General features: G+C 50.8%; 1 non-coding gene across 1 annotated transcript; it reads right to left on the bottom strand.

Moving 5' to 3' along the window:
• Positions 1-2311: 2311 nt before the first annotated feature.
• On the bottom strand, positions 2312-2385 carry TRNAN-GUU (transfer RNA asparagine (anticodon GUU)). Its single transcript has one exon. It is a non-coding gene; the product is annotated as a tRNA-Asn (tRNA).
• Between the last annotated feature and the right edge of the window lie 13182 nt (positions 2386-15567).

Here is a 15567-nt window from a genome sequence, read left to right as displayed (position 1 = left end):
TTCGGTTAACAGCCGATCGCGCTAGCCCATTGCGCCACGGAGACAGTCTTGCTCCACTCTCACCACCATCAGAACATATCTTCAAACTATCAGCGCAAAAAAAGCGCCGCACCACCACCGGGTGGGCTCGAAACTCCAACCTTTTGGTTAACAGCCGATTGCGCAAGCCAATTGCGCCACGGAGACAGTCCTGCTCCACTCTCACCACCATCAGAACATATCTTCAAAGCTATCAGTGCAAAGAAAAAAGCAACACACCACTCCCGGGAGGGCTCGAAACTCCAACCTTTCGGTTAACAGCCGATCGCGCTAGCCAATTGCGCCACAGAGACAGTCCTGCTCCATTCTCACCACCGTCAGAACATTTCTTCAGAGCTATCAGCCCAAAGAAAAAAAGCGCCGCACCACCACCGGGTGGGCTCGAAACTCCAACCTTTCGGTTAACAGCCGATCGCGCTAACCAATTGCGCCATGGAGACAGTCCTGCTCCACTCTCACCACCATCAGAACATAACTTGAAAGCTATTACCACAAAGAAAAAAGCAACACACCACTCCCGGGAGGGCTCGAAACTCCAACCTTTCGGTTAACAGCCGATCGCGCTAGCCCATTGCGCCAAGGAGACAGTCTTGCTCCCTTCTCACCACCATCAGAACATATCTTCAAAGCTATCAGCCCAAAGAAAAAAAAGCGCCGCACCACCACCGGGTGGGCTCGAACCTCCAACCTTTCGGTTAACAGCCGATCGCGCAAGCCAATTGCGCCACGGAGACAGTCCTGCTCCACACTCACCACAGTCAAAACATTTCTTCAGAGCTATCACCCCAAAGAAAAAAAAGCGCCGCACCACCACCGGGTGGGCTCGAACCTCCAACCTTTCAGTTAACAGCCGATAGCGCTAGCCGATTGCGCCACGAAGACAGTCCTGGTCCACTCTCACCACCATCAGAACATATCTTCAAAGCTATCAGCGCAAAGAAAAAAAAGCGCCGCACCACCACCGGGTGGGCTCGAACCTCCAACCGTTCGGTTAACAGCCGATCGCGCAAGCCAGTTGCGCCACGAAGACAGTCCTGCTTCACTCTCACCACCATCAGAACATATATTCAAAGCTATCAGCCCAAAGAAAAAAAAGAACCGCACCACCACCGGGTGGGCTCGAACCTCATACCTTTCGGTTAACAGCCAATCGCGCTAGCCTATTGCGCCACGGAGACAGTCCTGCTCCACTCTCCACCATCAGAACATATCTTCAAAGCTATCAGCACAAAGAAAAAAAAGCGCCGCACCACCACCGGGTGGGCTCGAAACTCCAACCTTTCGGTTAACAGCCGATCGCGCTAGCCAATTGCGCCATGGAGACAGTCCTGCTCCACTCTCACCACCATCAGAACATATCCTCAAAGCTATTACCACAAAAAAAGCAACACACCACTCCTGGGAGGGCCCGAAACTCCAACCTTTCCGGTTAACAGCCGATCGCGCTAGCCCACTGCGCCAGGGAGACAGCCTTGCTCCACTCTCAACACCATCAGAACATATCTTCAAAGCTATTAGCGCAAAGAAAAAAAGCGCCGCGCCACCACCGGGTGGGCTCGAACCTCCAACCTTTATGGTTAACAGCCGATCGCGCAAGCCAATTGCGCCACGGAGACAGTCCTGCTCCACTCTCACCACCATCAGAAAATATCTTCAAAGCTATCGGCCCAAAGAAAAAAAGCACCGCACCACCACCGGGTGGGCTCGAACCTCCAACCTTTCGGTTAACAGCCGATCGCGATAGCCAATTGCGCCACGAAGACAGTCCTGCTGCACTCTCACCACCATCAGAACATATCTTCAAAGCTATTACCACAAAGAAAAAAGCAACACACCACTCCCGGGAGGGCTCGAAATTCCAACCTTTCGGTTAACAGCCGATCGCGCTAGCCCATTGCGCCACGGAGACAGTCTTGCTCCACTCTCACCACCATCAGAACATATCTTCAAACTATCAGCGCAAAAAAAGCGCCGCACCACCACCGGGTGGGCTCGAAACTCCAACCTTTTGGTTAACAGCCGATTGCGCAAGCCAATTGCGCCACGGAGACAGTCCTGCTCCACTCTCACCACCATCAGAACATATCTTCAAAGCTATCAGTGCAAAGAAAAAAGCAACACACCACTCCCGGGAGGGCTCGAAACTCCAACCTTTCGGTTAACAGCCGATCGCGCTAGCCAATTGCGCCACAGAGACAGTCGTGCTCCACTCTCACCACCGTCAGACCATTTCTTCAGAGCTATCGCCCCAAAGAAAGAAAAAGCGCCGCACCGCCACCGGGAGGGCTCGAACCTCCAACCTTTCGGTTAACAGCCGATCGCGCTAGCCAATTGCGCCACGGAGACAGTCCTGCTCCATTCTCACCACCGTCAGAACATTTCTTCAGAGCTATCAGCCCAAAGAAAAAAAAGCGCCGCACCACCACCGGGTGGGCTCGAAACTCCAACCTTTCGGTTAACAGCCGATCGCGCTAACCAATTGCGCCATGGAGACAGTCCTGCTCCACTCTCACCACCATCAGAACATAACTTGAAAGCTATTACCACAAAGAAAAAAGCAACACACCACTCCCGGGAGGGCTCGAAACTCCAACCTTTCGGTTAACAGCCGATCGCGCTAGCCCATTGCGCCAAGGAGACAGTCCTGCTCCCTTCTCACCACCATCAGAACATATCTTCAAAGCTATCAGCCCAAAGAAAAAAAAGCGCCGCACCACCACCGGGTGGGCTCGAACCTCCAACCTTTCGGTTAACAGCTGATCACGCAAGCCAATTGCGCCACGGAGACAGTGCTGCTCCACTCTCACCACTATCAGAACATATCTTCAAAGCTATCAGTGCAAAGAAAAAAAAGCGCCGCACCACCACCGGGTGGGCTCGAACCTCCAGCCTTTCGGTTAATAGCCGATCGCGCAAGCCAATTGCGCCACGGAGACAGTCATGCTCCACTCTCACCTCCATCAGAACATATCTTCAAAGCTATCAGCCCAAAGAAAAAAAAGCACCGCACCACCACCAGGTGGGCTGGAACCTCCAACCTTTCGGTTAACAGCCAATCGCGTTAGCCAATTGCGCCACAGAGACAGTCCTGCTCCACTCTCACCACCATCAGAACATATCTTCAAAGCTATCAGCACAAAGAGAAAAAAGCGCCGCACCACCACCGGGTGGGCTCGAAACTCCAACCTTTCGGTTAACAGCCGATCGCGCTAGCCAATTGCGCCATGGAGACAGTCCTGCTCCACTCTCACCACCATCAGAACATATCTTCAAAGCTATTACCACAAAGAAAAAAGCAACACACCACTCCCGGGAGGGCTCGAAACTCCAACCTTTCGGTTAACAGCCGATCGCGCTAGCCCATTGCGCCACGGGGACAGTCTTGCTCCACTCTCACCACCATCAGTACATATCTTCAAAGCTATCAGCACAAAGAAAAAAAAGCGCCGCACCACCACCGGGTGGGCTCGAACCTCCAAGCTTTCGGTTAACAGCCGATCGAGCAAGCCAATTGCGCCACAGAGACAGTCCTGCTCCACTCTCACCACCATCAGAACATATCTTCAAAGCTATCAGCCCAGTGAAAAAAAAGAACCGCACCACCACCGGGTGGGCTCGAACCTCCAACCTTTCGGTTAACAGCCAATCGCGCTAGCCAATTGCGCCACGGAGACAGTCCTGCTCCACCCTCCACCATCAGAACATATCTTCAAAGCTATCAGCAAAAAGAAAAAAAAGTGCCGCACCACCACCAGGTGGGTTCGAAACTCCAACCTTTCGGTTAACAGCCGATCGCGCTAGCCAATTGCGCCATGAAGACAGTCCTGCTCCACTCTCACCACCATCAGAACATATCTTCAAAGCTATTACCACAAAAAAAAGCAACACACCACTCCTGGGAGGGCTAGAAACTCCAACCTTTCGGTTAACAGCCGATCGCGATAGCTCATTGCGCCACGGAGACAGCCTTGCTCCACTCTCAACACCATCAGAACATATCTTCAAAGCTATTAGCGCAAAGAAGAAAAGCGCCGCGCCACCACCGGGTGGGCTCGAACCTCCACCTTTCGGTTAACAGCCGATCGCGCTAGCCAATTGCGCCACGGAGACAGTCCTGCTCCACTTTCACCACCATCAGAACATATCTTCAAAGCTATTAGTGCAAAGAAAAAAGCAACACACCACTCCCGGGAGGGCTCGAAACTCCAAACATTCGGTTAACAGCCGATCGCGCTAGCCCAATGCGCCACGGGGACTGTCTTGCTCCACTCTCACCACCATCAGAACATATCTTCAAAGCTATCAGCACAAAGAAAAAAAAAGCGCCGCACCACCACCGGGTGGGCTCGAACCTCCAAACTTTCGGTTAACAGCCGATCGCGCAAGCCAATTGCGCCACGGAGACAGTCCTGCTCCACTGTCACCACCATCAGAACATATCTTCAAAGCTATCAGCCCAAATAAAAAAAGCACCGCACCACCACCGGGTGGGCTCAAACCTCCAACCTTTCGGTTAACAGCCAATCGCGCTAGCCAATTGCGCCACGGAGACAGTCCTGCTCCACTCTCACCACCCTCAGAACATATCTTCAAATCTATCAGCACAAAGAAAAAAAAGCGCCACACCATCACCGGGTGGGCTCGAACCTCCAACGTTTCGGTTAACAGCCGATCGCGCAAGCCAATTGCGCCACGGAGAAAGCCCTGCTCCATTCTCACCACCGTCAAAACATTTATTCAGAGCTATCACCCCAAAGAAAAAAAAGCGCCGCACCACCACCGGGAGGGCTCGAAACTCCAACCTTTCGGTTAACAGCCGATCGCGCTAGTCCATTGCGCCACGAAGACAGTTTTGCTCCACTCTCACCATCATCAGAACATATCTTCAAAGCTATCAGCGCAAAGAAAAAAAAGCGCCGTAACACCACCGGGTGGGCTCGAACCTCCAACCTTTCGGTTAACAGCCGATCGCGCTAGCCCATTGCGCCAAGGAGACAGTCTTGCTCCCTTCTCACCACCATCAGAACATATCTTCAAAGCTATAAGCCCAAATAAAAAAAAGCGCCGCACCACCACCGGGTGGGCTCGAACCTCCAACCTTTCGGTTAACAGCCGATCGCGCTAGCCAATTGTGCCACGGAGACAATCGTGCTCCACGCTCACCACAATCATACCATTTCTTCAGAGCTATCGCCCCCCCCCCAAAAAAAAAAGCGCCGCACCACCACCGGGTGGGCTCGAACCTCCAACCTTTCGGTTAACAGCCGATCGCGCTAGCCAATTGCGCCACGGAGAGAGTCCTGCTTCACTCTCACCGCCGTCAGAACATTTCTTCAGAGCTATCAGCCCAAAGAAAAAAAAGCGCCGCACCACCACCGGGTGGGCTCGAAACTCCAACCTTTCGGTTAACAGCCGATCGCGCTAGCCAATAGCGCCATGGAGACAGTCCTGCTCCACTCTCACCACCATCAGAACATATCTTCAAAGCTATTACTACAAAGAAAAAAGCAACACACCACTCCCGGGAGGGCTCGAAACTCCAACCTTTCGGTAAACAGCCGATCGTGCTAGCCCAATGCGCCACGGAGACAGTCTTGCTCCACTCTCAACACCATCAGAACATATCTTCAAAGCTATCAGCGCAAAGAAGAAAAAGCGCCGCACCACCACCGGGTGGGTTCGAACCTCCAACCTTTCGGTTAACAGCCGATCGCGCTAGCCGATTGCGCCACGGAGACAGTCCTGCTCCACTCTCACCACCACCAGAACATATCTTCAAAGCTATCAGTGCAAAAAAAAAGCAACACACCACTCCCGGGAGGGCTCGAAACTCCAACCTTTCGGTTAACAGCCCATCGCGCTAGCCAATTGCGCCACGGGGACAGTCTTGCTCCACTCTCACCACCATCAGAACATATCTTCAAAGCTATCAGCGCAAATAAAAAAAAGCGCCGCACCACCACCGGGTGGGCTCGAACCTCCAGCCTGTCGGTTAATAGCCGATCGCGCAAGCCAATTGCGCCACGGAGACAGTCATGCTCCACTCTCACCACCATCAGAACATATCTTCAAAGCTATCAGCCCAAAGAAAAAAAAGCACCGCACCACCACCAGGTGGGCTGGAACCTCCAACCTTTCGGTTAACAGCCAATCGCGTTAGCCAATTGCGCCACAGAGACAGTCCTGCTCCACTCTCACCACCATCAGAACATATCTTCAAAGCTATCAGCACAAAGAGAAAAAAGCGCCGCACCACCACCGGGTGGGCTCGAAACTCCAACCTTTCGGTTAACAGCCGATCGCGCTAGCCAATTGCGCCATGGAGACAGTCCTGCTCCACTCTCACCACCATCAGAACATATCTTCAAAGCTATTAGTGCAAAGAAAAAAGCAGCACACCACTCCCGGGAGGGCTCGAAACTCCAACCTTTCGGTTAACAGCCGATCGCGCTAGCCCATTGCGCCACGGGGACAGTCTTGCTCCACTCTCACCACCATCAGTACATATCTTCAAAGCTATCAGCACAAAGAAAAAAAACGCCGCACCACCACCGGGTGGGCTCGAACCTCCAATCTTTCGGTTAACAGCCGATCGCGCAAGCCAATTGCGCCACGGAGACAGTCCTGCTCCACTCTCACCACCATCAGAACATATCTTCAAAGCTATCGGCCCAAAGAAAAAAAGCACCGCACCACCACCGGGTGGGCTCGAACCTCCATCCTTTCGGTTAACAGCCGATCGCGCTAGCCAATTGCGCCACGAAGACAGTCCTGCTGCACTCTCACCACCATCAGAACATATCTTCAAAGCTATTACCACAAAGAAAAAAGCAACACACCACTCCCGGGAGGGCTCGAAATTCGAACCTTTCGGTTAACAGCGGATCGCGCTAGCCCATTGCGCCATGGAGACAGTCTTGCTCCACTCTCACCACCATCAGAACATATCTTCAAACTATCAGCGCAAAAAAAGCGCCGCACCACCACCGGGTGGGCTCGAAACTCCAACCTTTTGGTTAACAGCCGATCGCGCTTGCCCATTGCGCCACGGGGACAGTCTTGCTCCACTCTCACCACCATCAGAACATATCTTCAAAGCTATCAGCCCAAAGAAAAAAAGCGCCGCACCTCCACCGGGTGGGCTCGAACCTCCAACCTTTCGGTTAAAAGCCGATTGCGCAAGCCAATTGCGCCACGGAGACAGTCCTACTCCACTCTCACCACCATCAGAACATATCTTCAAAGCTATCAGCCCAAAGAAAAAAAGCACCGCACCACCACCGGGTGGGCTCGAACTTCCAACCTTTCGGCAAACAGCCAATCGCGCTAGCCAATTGCGCCACGGAGACAGTCCTGCTTCACTCTCACCACCATCAGAACATATCTTCAAAGCTATCAGCACAAAGAAAAAAAAGCGCCACACCATCATCGGGTGGGCTCGAACCTCCAACCTTTCGGTTAACAGCCGATCGCGCAAGCCAATTGCGCCACGGAGACAGTCCTGCTCCACACTCACCACAGTCAAAACATTTCTTCAGAGCTATCACCCCAAAGAAAAAAAAGCGCCGCACCACCACCGGGTGGGCTCGAACCTCCAACCTTTCAGTTAACAGCCGATAGCGCTAGCCGATTGCGCCACGAAGACAGTCTGGTCCACTCTCACCACCATCAGAACATATCTTCAAAGCTATCAGCGCAAAGAAAAAAAAGCGCCGCACCACCACCGGGTGGGCTCGAACCTCCAACCGTTCGGTTAACAGCCGATCGCGCAAGCCAGTTGCGCCACGAAGACAGTCCTGCTTCACTCTCACCACCATCAGAACATATATTCAAAGCTATCAGCCCAAAGAAAAAAAAGAACCGCACCACCACCGGGTGGGCTCGAACCTCCAACCTTTCGGTTAACAGCCAATCGCGCTAGCCTATTGCGCCACGGAGACAGTCCTGCTCCACTCTCCACCATCAGAACATATCTTCAAAGCTATCAGCACAAAGAAAAAAAAGCGCCGCACCACCACCGGGTGGGCTCGAAACTCCAACCTTTCGGTTAACAGCCGATCGCGCTAGCCAATTGCGCCATGGAGACAGTCCTGCTCCACTCTCACCACCATCAGAACATATCCTCAAAGCTATTACCACAAAAAAAGCAACACACCACTCCTGGGAGGGCTCGAAACTCCAACCTTTCGGTTAACAGCCGATCGCGCTAGCCCACTGCGCCACGGAGACAGCCTTGCTCCACTTTCAACACCATCAGAACATATCTTCAAAGCTATTAGCGCAAAGAAAAAAAGCGCCGCGCCACCACCGGGTGGGCTCGAACCTCCAACCTTTCGGTTAACAGCCGATCGCGCAAGCCAATTGCGCCACGGAGACAGTCCTGCTCCACTCTCACCACCATCAGAAAATATCTTCAAAGCTATCGGCCCAAAGAAAAAAAGCACCGCACCACCACCGGGTGGGCTCGAACCTCCAACCTTTCGGTTAACAGCCGATCGCGCTAGCCAATTGCGCCACGAAGACAGTCCTGCTGCACTCTCACCACCATCAGAACATATCTTCAAAGCTATTACCACAAAGAAAAAAGCAACACACCACTCCCGGGAGGGCTCGAAATTCCAACCTTTCGGTTAACAGCCGATCGCGCTAGCCCATTGCGCCACGGAGACAGTCTTGCTCCACTCTCACCACCATCAGAACATATCTTCAAACTATCAGCGCAAAAAAAGCGCCGCACCACCACCGGGTGGGCTCGAAACTCCAACCTTTTTGTTAACAGCCGATCGCGCTTGCCCATTGCGCCACGGGGACAGTCTTGCTCCACTCTCTCCACCATCAGAACATATCTTCAAAGCTATCAGCCCAAAGAAAAAAAGCGCCGCACCTCCACCGGGTGGGCTCGAACCTCCAACCCTTCGGTTAAAAGCCGATTGCGCAAGCCAATTGCGCCACGGAGACAGTCCTGCTCCACTCTCACCACCATCAGAACATATCTTCAAAGCTATCAGCCCAAAGAAAAAAAGCACCGCACCACCATGGGTTGGGCTCGAACTTCCAACCATTCGGCAAACAGCCAATCACGCTAGCCAATTGCGCCACGGAGACAGTCCTGCTTCACTCTCACCACCATCAGAACATATATTCAAAGCTATCAGCCCAAAGAAAAAAAAGAACCGCACCACCACCGGGTGGGCTCGAACCTCCAACCTTTCGGTTAACAGCCAATCGCGCTAGCCTATTGCGCCACGGAGACAGTCCTGCTCCACTCTCCACCATCAGAACATATCTTCAAAGCTATCAGCACAAAGAAAAAAAAAGCGCCGCACCACCACCGGGTGGTCTCGAAACTCCAACCTTTCGGTTAACAGCCGATCGCGCTAGCCAATTGCGCCATGGAGACAGTCCTGCTCCACTCTCACCACCATCAGAACATATCCTCAAACCTATTACCACAAAAAAAAGCAACACACCACTCCTGGGAGGGCTCGAAACTCCAACCTTTCGGTTAACAGCCGATCGCGCTAGCCAATTGCGCCACGGAGACAGCCTTGCTCCACTCTCAACACCATCAGAACATATCTTCAAAGCTATTAGCGCAAAGAAAAAAAGCGCCGCGCCACCACCGGGTGGGCTCGAACCTCCAACCTTTCGGTTAACAGCCGATCGCGCTAGCCAATTGCGCCACGGAGACAGTCCTGCTTCATTTTCACCACCATCAATACATATCTTCAAAGCTAATAGTGCAAAGAAAAAAGCAACACACCACTCCCGGGAGGGCTCGAAACTCCAAACTTTCGGTTAACAGCCGATCGCGCTAGCCCAATGCGCCACGGGGACAGTCTTGCTCCACTCTCACCACCATCAGAACATATCTTCAAAGCTATCAGCACAAAAAAAAGCGCCGCACCACCACCGGGTGGGCTCGAACCTCCAAACTTTCGGTTAACAGCCGATCGCGCAAGCCAATTGCGCCACGGAGACAGTCCTGCTCCACTGTCACCACCATCAGAACATATCTTCAAAGCTATCAGCCCAAAGAAAAAAAGCACCGCATTACCACCGGGTGGGCTCGAACCTCCAAATTCTCGGTTAACAGCCAATCGCGCTAGCCAATTGCGCCACGGAGACAGTCCTGCTCCACTCTCACCACCCTCATAACATATCTTCAAATCTATCAGCATAAAGAAAAAAAAGCGCCACACCATCACCGGGTGGGCTCGAACCTCCAACCTTTCGGTTAACAGCCGATCGCGCAAGCCAATTGCGCCACGGAGACAGTCCTGCTCCACTCTCACCACCGTCAAAACATTTATTCAGAGCTTTCACCCCAAAGAAAAAAAAGCGCCGCACCACCGGGAGGGCTCGAAACTCCAACCTTTCGGTTAACAGCCGATCGCGCTAGTCCATTGCGCCACGGACACAGTCTTGCTCCACTCTCACCACCATCAGAACATATCTTCAAAGCTATCAGTATGGATGGATGGATGGTATGAGCGTCCCCTTTATAACGGGGTGGTAACAAGTATGCCACCAGGCTCGACAAAAAAAAAACCTTTTTTTTCTTTTTATGTTGGCCTAATGCCTCTACTTCGATAAATTCTATCTTAATGGAAAAAAAGGTAAATTTTCAGCTTAAGTTCTCTGCCATTTACGGCACACTGTCCATATTTTATTTTTCCAATATTTATTTTTGTCCTTTCTCTCTAATTTTCTGCCACCAATACTCTAACCGTCTCTTACTTATTTCAATCGCGGGTGTGTTCAGCTTTCCATTGTTGTCCCTAAAACCCAAGGCTTCCTGTAGGCTCGTGCCCAAACGTACACCTGGGTGGATATCTCCACATTCAATCAGAACATGCTCCGCCGTTTCCCTATCTTTCCCGCAGCATGTGCATTGTTCTTCTTCTTTACTGAATCTTGCTTTATAACTACGCGTTCTAAGGCAACCCGATCTCGCTTCAAACAGTGAAGCGCTTCCCCTTGAATTATCGTAAAATGCCTCCCTCCTTATTTCATTTTTGCCCTTTCGGTAGTTACTCAAAGCCGGTTTTTTCTCCATAGCTGCCATCCAGTAAATCCTCTCCGCCTCCCTGACTTTTCCCTTAACGCTCTTTGTTGACATACGGCTTACAATACCAGCCGTATACTTACTAGTGAGTCTTCTAGTTCTTTTTCTCCACTGTGTGTCCACGCTCTTCCTATACAAATAACGGAACACTTTCTCTGCCCATCTACTCTCCTTCATATTTCTTAGCCTTTCTTCGAACCCTATTTTGCTCTGCGCTTCCCTCGCCTCAAAACCTGCCCACCCCATATCGCCCTTTACAGCCTCGTTTGTCGTCTTCCCGTGAGCACCCAACGCGAGGCGTCCCACAGTCCTTTGATTTACATCCATTCCCGCTTGCACCTCTGCCCTCATGCACACCACTGAGTTCCCAAAAGTAAGCCCTGGAACCATTACACCCTTCCACAGACCTCGAAGCACCTCATACCTATTGTATCCCCACAACGCTCTGTGCTTCATTATTGCCGCATTCCTCTTTCCTTTTGCTGCCGAGGCTTTTTCCTGTACCTCCATGTATCTATCACTCTCATTTACCCATACTCCAAGGTACTTGTATTCACTTACCCTCGGTATTTCTTGGCCTTGTATGGACACCGTCTGATCACAGGGATCATTGAATACCATCAATCCACACTTCGTTACACTGAATCCTAGTCCGAGAGCTTCACCTTCCCTTCCGCATATATTCGCCAGCTGCTGTATATCATCTCGACTGTCCGCAAATAAGACGATATCGTCCGCATAAAATAAACCTGGAAGCTTCTGCTCAATCATCATGCCGCCCTGTTTGTGTGACAGATTAAAACCAATGTTGCTACCTTCTAGCGCTTTTTCCATACTCACCATGTACAGCATGAATAACAGCGGGGACAAAGGACATCCCTGTCTCAGACCCCTGCTAACCTCAACGTTCTCTTTGCTACGCATTCCTTCCCACTCTATGCAAACTGTATTTTCTCGGTATATCTCCCTCAAAAGCTGTATACAGTCGTCGCCCATGCCCATTCTTTTCAATATATCCCACAAAATTTCCTGATTAACGTTGTCGTATGCCCCAGTGATGTCTAGAAAAGCCACGTACAAGGGCCTATTCTCTATTTTGGATATTTCTATACACTGAGTGAGAACAAACAGGTTATCGTCTAACCGCCTGTCGACTCGAAATCCGTTCTGAAGTTCTCCCAAAATATCGTTATGTTCGGCCCATGTTTCTATTTTCATTTTTACTGCTTGCATCGCCATCCTGTATAGTACCGATGTAATGGTTAGTGGTCTATACGAGCGAATCTTGTCCTTTTCTCCCTTGCCTTTATAGATTAAGTTCATTCTACTTTGTCGCCAACTGTCCGGTATTTGTCCGTCCTTTAAGCTTTTTTCTACTGCTTTTAACAATGCTTCTTTAGTGTTATGTCCTAGTTCGTTAATGAGGCTAACGGGAATCCCATCTAAACCCGCGGCAGTGCGCTTTGGAATTTTTCCTTCGGCCTTTTTCCAGTTGAAATTATCAAGTACTAGCTCTTCCTCTGTTGCTTTTCCGCCACACTTTTACTCACCGGGGAGATCCCCTGGACGCTCTTTTGAAACGAATCGGCTGTTACCTTTTGGATGTAACCTAGCGCTTCGTACCCTTCCAATTGATTTCCTCCTTCATCTAGAATATGTTGTTGCGTTGTGACAGACTTCCTACCTAGCGCCTTTATGTGGCTCCAAAAAATCCTAGGCGCGGCCTCCTTTTTTTCGTGTATCTCTGTCATCCAGCGTTCACTTTCACCTTTAATTTTTGCCTCTACCAATTTCTGTACAAGGGATTTTTTCTCTAAATATATTTCCCATATTTTTTTGACTTCGTCCTGCGGCCGCTTCTCCTTTTTTGCCTTTCTATGCTCCCGTGAGGCTTCGCGTCGCTTCTCGATCGCCTCCCGGATTTCCTTGTTCCACCAACTTTTTGGCTTCCTTTTTCCTTTCCAGCAAACAGTTTTCTTCTCTTTCCCTATCTCCTTCGTCATTAGATGTAACAGCTCACTATACTCCCAGTCCTTGCCTGGTATTTCGCCTACTTCTTCCTCGACTCTTGCGGCTATATTTATTATTTGTTTGTCATTTAAATACGAGCTGCCAGACTTTGATTCCATGCTCATATTTTCAGTTTCGTATCCCATTTGTAATGTTATTCGTTTATGATCACTACCCAAGCTGTTAATGCCTTCCTCGTCTATCCTCATTTCTGTCAGTTTGTGGTAAATTCCTTCAGTCATGAGACAATAATCAATACTTGATTGCTTGTTTCCGACTTCCCATGTGATCTGGCCGTCACATTTAGGCCCCGTGTTAACTATCTCCAGACTATGTTGCTCGCAAAGATCTAGTAATAACTTCCCATTGGTGTCTGAATATCCGTCAAGGTCATGTATGTGGGCATTCATGTCCCCTAGAAGGATGATTTCGGCCCCATTACCAAATTCCTTAATATCCGCACTCATGCAATCCACTATCTCCTGATTCATTTCTCTGCAGTTATTCCCCGTCCACAAGTAGGCTACCCCTAGCCACGTTTCCTTTCCACCTACTGTGCCCCGAACCCAGAGGTGCTCTGAACACGTCTGTTTCACTCTAACCCATTTGGCTCCGCGGTGAATTAGCATTCCTACCCCCCCACCTTTCCTTTCCGATATGGTCCTGTTACACCCTTCCCAAACATAATTTTTAATATGTGGTGGCTCTTCCAAGTCTCTAAGGTGTGTTTCTGTAACCGCATACACGCCTATCTGTTCTTTGTTCAACTGCTCCTAAATCTCTAACCATTTTGCCTTGTTTCTGCCACCCTGCATGTTTATGTAACTAATTGCAACACGCGCCTTTTTCCTTTTTCTTTTACCTTTTTTCTGGTTTTTCGCAATTCTACCTGTCAAAGCGTCCTCCTGGTTGCTTTCCCTGTTACGAGCTACCCCGGACTCCGAAAGGCCCGTGAGCCCCCCAAAAAAGCTACTGCGCGTCCTGCCAGTCGCCAGCCCACCTCGTGTCCAAGCCTCTTATCGAATTGAATCCTGTCTCTTTGGAATCCACCCCACCTGTGCACTTCCCTGTTTAAATCCACTACCTCGAAACCCTTCTCTCGACTAATCCGCCATATCTCCTTGTTTGCGTCAACAACCGCTCTTCGCAGGTTGATGTTGCGCACCGGTACTTCCGGTACTGTGCATACTACAATTTGCACCTGGGGGGACACGGTGCGCATGTCATCCACCCCTCTCCCCAAGGCCGTCGCTAGTCCTGACGATTCTTTTTTCAGGACGTCATTTAACCCTCCCGCAATTACAACGAGGTTACGATTGCCAGCCTTAGCTGCGAGTTGTTCACCCGCTTGACTCATTACTGTCCCCAGCGTTTGTCCTGGGAACGTCCCTATCGCAACTCTCTTGTCGCCTTTCACCCTTTCTTTGATTGCCGCTGCGCATCGGACCAAATTTGAGTCACCGGCGATGATGACCTGTTCAGACATTCCTTCTGAAACCTGCACCTGGCTGCTGCCTAGGTGACTAGCGTGAGTCACGGCTGCTGGTTTGCTCCCTCCCTCCCTCAAAACTACTTCCCGGTAGCTGGGCCCTGTGGCCAATGTATCTGCCTTTGTCATGCCTGTTTCCTTCATCTCTCCCGCACGGGGGGTCGTCGCCATAATGCTTCCGCCGTCACCTGCGTCTTCGTTCCCTTTCACGACCTTCGATAGGCCCTTCTCGGCTGCCCGGAGCCTTTCTTCCATGGCTGACGTTTTCTCTCGCTCCTTCGCCAATGCATTCTCCAGCGCTGCGATTTTCTCCATGAGCCCACTCTGGACCGCCATCATATTTTTCATTTTCTCCTCGAACTCGCACTGTCTACACTTGGCGTCATCTTCTGCTTTCTCCTCCGCACTAATTTCCACCTTCCGCCCTACCCCGCACTCGGAACACTTTACGGTCTTTTTGACCATGGCTAGCTCAGTTTACCGATGCCCACGTGTTAGAAAACTGTTCTAAAATACACTGGTCTAAGCCAAAAAGAACCACAATAATAAATAAATACGCTACACTTCACAGCACCTGCGCATGCACGTGGTCGGTCTACGCGCAGGCTTCAGCCACGTGGTGGCTGGAGAAAAAAAGACACAGTACAAAATACTAATAAAAAAAACCGTACACCGTACTAGACCTAATCAAGCCTTACGCTAGCGCCTTACGTTCTCATAACGCTACATATAGAGGCAAGCTGGAAACATGCAAAAACACTTATCTGTAGCTGTCATTCCGGAGCTCTCCAAAAAACACGTCCGACCTCTACCAGTGAAAAGAAAAAAAAGCGCCGCACCACCACCGGGTGGGCTCGAACCTCCAACCTTTCGGTTAACAGCCGATCGCGCTAGCCCAAGGCGCCACGGAGACAGTCTTGCTCCCTTCTCACCACCATCACAACATATCTTCAAAGCTATC

The sequence above is a fragment of the Rhipicephalus microplus genome, unplaced genomic scaffold, assembly GCF_043290135.1.
Source record: "Rhipicephalus microplus isolate Deutch F79 unplaced genomic scaffold, USDA_Rmic scaffold_80, whole genome shotgun sequence".
In the NCBI taxonomy this organism is placed as follows: Eukaryota; Metazoa; Arthropoda; class Arachnida; order Ixodida; family Ixodidae; genus Rhipicephalus; species Rhipicephalus microplus.
The sequence above is the reverse complement of the archived record's forward strand: the minus strand, read 5'-3'. Positions and strand labels throughout refer to the sequence as shown.